The following is a 6,229-nucleotide window of genomic DNA, read 5'->3' on the forward strand; positions in this document are numbered from 1 at the left end:
GCTTTACAAACTATTATTAAAAATAAAAAATAAGGGTCGATGATTTGAGGTTGATCAGAGGGAAAAATCTTGTAAGATTTAAAAGCAAGTTTGAATCCATCTATGCGTTGAATAGCTGCAAAAAAAACCATAAAAATAATGAAAAATTACAAGTACTATTACAGAGAAGACATAATACCCATTTTGATCCCTAAACTAAGGTTTCAAAGTCAATTAGGACCTTAAACTATCAAAATCATCAATCAAGTCCCTGAACTAATCAAAAATCAACAATTGAGTCCTCATTCTAAACAAAAATCTCCAATTGAGGCTTCATCGAAAATCATTCAGTTAAACAGTTTCAAACCCTCTTTCCCAAACTCATTTTAAACCAACACATAGATTATTACAGTCTATATGAAATAGTCACAATTTCTGATTTTAGGATAAGATGTTGACCTAATTGATGATTTCTGCTTAGTTTAGGGACCTGATTGATGATTTTAATAGTTTAGGGTCCTAATTGATTTTGAAGCTTTAGTTTAGTGGGTGTAAATTATTTTACCGTTTTTTACGTTAAAGTTATACATGCACTTCCCAAAAAACCGTTACGAGCAAATTTGAAGCTTACATTCCTTCCGTAAACGTTGCTCTTAATCGAATAAAATTGATCATTATCTCCGATTTCAACCAATTTCAATTAATTTCACCCAGTTTCAATCAATTTCAACCAATTTCAAATTGTAAAATGACACCTGAAATCAATATGTAAATGTATATATATACATACATAATCAAAACAATTAAGCTTTACAAACTATTATCCCTTCCATAAACGTTGGTCTTAATTGGGTTTGATCATTATCTCCAATTTCACTCAATTTCGATCAATTTCAACCAATTTCAATCAATTTCAATTGAATACAATTGATTATTATCTCCAATTTCACTCCATTTCGATCAATTTCAATCAATGTCAATTGAATACAATTGATCATTATCTCCAATTTCACTCAATTTCAACCAATTTCAATTGAATACAATTGATCATTATCTCCAATTTCACTCGATTTCAATCAATTTCACTCAATTTCACTCGATTTCAACAAATTTCACTCAATTTCAATCAATTTCAAATAGTAAATGACACCCGAAACTAAAATGTAAATGTATATATACATATATAATCAAAAGAATTAAGCTTTACAAACTATGATTAAAAATTATAAACTAAGGGTCCATGATTTGAGGTTGATCAGAGGGAGAAATCTTGTAAGATTTAAAAGCAAGTCTGAATCCATCTATGCATTGAATAGCTGCAAAAACCATAAAAGTAATGAAATAAATAACAAGTACTATTACAAAGAATGTTGCTGCTGCATGTCTTTGTGGATTTGCTGCATCTTTCAATACTTTCTTATGATCTATTATTCCAAGTACCATTAATACTGCTGCCATTATAAACCCTATTAATACTGCTATATTCTTTAGTATTATGTCCAATACACTGTTCTTTTCCATCATCTGTAGCGGCAACGGACACCAGGAAACGTTGTTTTTGAAGGGTTATCTGGGAAATGTAGTGCGGAAATGGGAAACCCTAGAAAACAACGGTGTTTCTAGGGCGTAGTGGGGAAAGGGAATGGAAAAACGTAGGATGTGGATGTGGAAATGCGCGGAAATGGGAAACCCTAGAAGCGGGTTTTCTAAAACATGGTGAGGAAATGGAAAAAGGTAAAGGGATGTGAAGGCGAATGCGGAGAAACCTAGAAAATGTTATTTCTAAAATGTAGTTGGGAAATGGAAAAAGATAAATGGATGCAAAGGCGGAAATGCCTCGAGATGGAAAACCCTAGAAAATGTTATTTCTAAAACATAGGAACTGGGAAAACATAAACTACACCGGAAAGGAAAACCCTAGAAAACGTTATTTCTAAAACATAGTTAGTAAATGGAAAAACATAAAAAGTGGAAGTGCCTGGAACCCGGAAAATGTTATTTCTAAAACATAGTGAGGAAATGGAAAAACATAAAGGGATGGGAACACGGAAATGTCCAAAACCCGGAAAATGTTATTTCTAAAACATAATCAGGAAATGGAAAAACATAAATGGATGCAAACGTGGAAATGGAAAAACCTAGAAAACGTTATTTCTAAAACATAGTCAGGGGAAAAATATAAATGGATGCGAACGCAGAAAGACCAGGAATCTAGAAAACATTATTTCTAAAACATAGTCAGGAAATGGAAAAACATAATGGGAAAGTGGAAACGCCCTAGAAAACGTTATTTCTAAAACATAGTCAGGAAATAGAGAAACATAAATGGATGCGAACACGGAAATGCCCAGAAATGGAAACCCCAGAAAATGTTATTTCTAAAACATAGTCAGGAAACAGAATAACATAAATGGATGCGAACCTCGAAATGCCCGGAACCCAGAAAATGTTATTTCTAAAACATAGTGACGTAATGGAAAAACATAAACGGATGGGAAATGCCCGAAAATGGAAAAAGAGAGAAAATGTTATTTCTAAAACATAGTCAGGAAACGGTGAGGATTCAAATGCGGAAATGCTGATGAAGAGGAGTTTCTGGGCAACATAGGAATTAATTAATTAATTCCCAATTCTTTTCTCTCTATTCATCCATCATTTCCAGGAACAAGAAGGTTGAAGAATTTGACACCATGGAAGGAAAAAGTCAAGAATATCATTAGGAATTTTCTTAATTATCGATCAATTAATCTAAATTAACCAATATTTAGAGGTTAATTAATGGATGAGATGGTTAATAAGATATTTGAAAATTTTGGGTGTGGAAATGATTTTTTTAGTATATGGTTGTGAACGGATTTTATTTTTAAATTTAAATGGGAAGATAGAGATAGAATGAAAGTTTAGGTATTTATCGGTAAACAACGTCAATGGATGAAATGGTTTCTAGAAGTTGATACCTAGGTTTGTAAATTAACCGAGCTGCTCAGGAGCGGCTCAATAAAAGCTTGATCGTGTTTGACTCGTTTTACAAACGAGCCAAATTTAAGCATGGCAAAACTCGGTTTGAAAGCTCACGAGTAGGTTTGGTTATAAGCTGATGAACACCCTTGTGAGCAAGTTTGGTTCGATTATTTTTTTAATAATAATATTTCTATAAAGGGTGAAATGTAAAACAATATAGTTTTGTGTAAACTTTAGGTTTGTAGGTTTCAAAACTATGTAGTTTTGTATCAAAAAAAAAAATTCAAATCAATGAACATAATTAATGAGTTTTTCGCGAGTGAAGTTCATAAACAAAATTAACGAGTTGCTCGTGAACAAGCTCTTAAGCAGATCGTGAGCATAATATTGAGCTCGAACTCGTCAATTTTCTGACAAACGGAGTATGAACAGGCCAAAGCTCGGCTCAACACGATTATAGTCCTATTGATACTTAAATTTTCGGATTAGATTAGGGTTCACCTGCTAATTTGAAAATAACAAAAATATTTCAATTATTATTATCATATCCTCTCATGTTTTTACATATTTTATAATTGTCAGCCGCAAATATGACTTGAACCTTAAAAAAAGGGATAAGGCTAAAATTTGCTTATATCATTATTGGAAAAATGTAGATTTATTATTGACGCATGAAAATGGATAACATCTGAGTTAATTGTACCGATGGTCACTCAAGTTTGAAGTTAGTTTCAAAAAAGTCACCGAACTTTATTTTGTTTCAACTAAAGGATTGAACTTTTATTTTATTTCAATAAAGTCATTTCGCTCATTTGAGAAAGAAAAAATCACTTGAATAGTGATATAACAACCACGCTCAAAATGATTGACTTTTACGTATGATATGGTTGTGAGTGTTAAAAATAAAATATTAAACTTAATTTTTAATTATTAATAAATAAAAAAATAAGGTGTGGGTTAGACATGCATGTGATATGGAGACAAAAATATTCAAGTTGATGTCTCCGTACTTTTACTTTGAAAAAAGAAAAGAAAAAAATAAAATAAACAATTGTATGCAAAAGATGGAGAGATAGAACTTCTCATTTTGTACTAGTGTAGGAGAAATTAATAAAAAAGACTTTTTTTTGTGCCATTTTAGTTTCCTTTAGTCCATAAAATAAAAGTCCTCAAAATTATATAATTAGTCCTCACAAGTTACAATTCCAATCCTTATTAAATAGCAATTTTAGTCCCTCCATTTACAACCGTTAGATGATAGAAAAAGATAAAAAAAAAATATTTATTATTTATTTAATTTAACTGCTTAAAACTATCGCATGACAGTAAAAAAAATATTTTTATTTTTTTAGTTGTCACATAGTATACATGCAGTGGCCAGGTAGCTATCATGTTATGTGTAACAGACTTCCTTCCAACGTGGTTGTCATATCACCATTCCAATTATTTTTTCTATCTGAATTGGTTAAAATGACTGTATTGAAACAAAAAAGCAAAGTCTCATAACTTAATTGAAATAAATGAAGTTACCTTTTTGAAACTGCCTCCAAACTTCAGTAACTATTGGTACAATTTACCTTTAATGTTTTCAAACTAGATTAATTTTACCTATAGCTAACAGATAATTTGAACGAACTAGTTTGACAATTATTTGACTGTCATATCAAACATTCCCAACTTGTTTATATGTAAACTGAAGTAGTTTCGCTATTTGGACAGATTGTTTGAACTTTTTATTGATATTTTAGCAGGTTATTTGTAACTGTGTTAATAACACCGTAGACTTTTGGACATAATTGCAGTTTGAAATATCTGATGCAACAATTAAATAACAGATAAAGTAATACATTCAAATTTTCCATTACGTAGGTGTAAAATTGACCTTCCTTGAAATCGTAGGGATAAATTTGTACCATTTCTTATTTTAGAAGTAAATTTGCACTTCCCAACAAAATGATAGGGGTAAATTCGTACATTCTCTTTTTTTTTTTTTAATGTTGTCAACGTTAAAAACTATAGCACATTGTACATTATAATTTAAAAGGATTAGGAATTTGTTAAATAGATTTTGGATTTAGAATTAGAATATTAATTCAAAAAAGATATAAATATTTAAAAGTATTTCTATAAGTGACCGGTATTACATGTAGTAAAATTATATACGACATGAATAAAAAAAGACACCTACGATCATAACATGAAATGTTTTGAATTAGGTTAGAGTTGGCTTATTTAGCACTCATTCGATAATTGATACGACACGACTTGCTTACACAAATTGGCACTTTTTTTTAAACATATTCAAAATTTCGAAGATTATCGGTGTAATTTACCTCTAACGTTTCCAAAAAAGACCAGCTTTACACCTAGCTAACAGAAATTTGAATAAAGTTCATGTTAATTAAAGTCATTAAACTTTTATTTTTATTTCATTAAAGTCATTCTGACTAATTCAGATAGAAAAAAGCACTAGAATAATGATATGGCAGCCACGTTGGAAATGATTTAATTTTATATATGCAATAACAGTCACGTGTAGACCTGGTCATGGACCGGATTGGGCTCAGACCCGACCTATCAGGCTTTTATGTAAAAGTACTCAATCCAAGCCTAGTCCAGTCCGCTATAAATTTAGGCGGGCTCGGACCGGACAGGGCTCAGACTTAAAAATCAAATCTCAAGCCTAGTCCATATACAGGGTCGTCCCTGGGCATGGGCAGGAGGGGTGCCTGCCCAGGGCCCAAGGAATGTAGGGGCCCAAAAATAATATTTTTTCAAAATAATAATAATATAGAAATTAGATCTTAAAATGTGAAAGAGTTAAAGAAATAATACTAGGCCTAAACAAATCGCAGAACACATCTAGATACAAGGGGGAGGGGTTCGAAAAATAAAATTTTATAAAAAAATACATATTTGTTGCAAATGATTTTACCAAAATTATTGACAGTATTTAAAATTTTTGAGCTTGTCAAAACAGCAGATTGTGAAAACTTTCCATGATTGATTTTTTTACTTTATTTTTTATTTGAGGACCCTTCGCCCCTGACCTCTAGAATCTCAGGATCGGCCCTGCCCATATAAACCCACCTAAATATATTTACATAATTTTTAATTATAAAAAATAAATTTTATATTTAAAAGTAAATATTTAATATATAAATATATAAATTAATTAGTTAATATTAATAGGCGGGTCGGGCTGGACCGGCCCGTGCTATTTTAATCAATCATAAGCCCGCCCAAAAAATAGGCCGGTCTGGGCCTAAACTTAGTTTATATGTCCAAG

The sequence above is a fragment of the Euphorbia lathyris genome, chromosome 2 (assembly GCF_963576675.1).
Source record: "Euphorbia lathyris chromosome 2, ddEupLath1.1, whole genome shotgun sequence".
Taxonomy (NCBI): domain Eukaryota; kingdom Viridiplantae; phylum Streptophyta; class Magnoliopsida; order Malpighiales; family Euphorbiaceae; genus Euphorbia; species Euphorbia lathyris.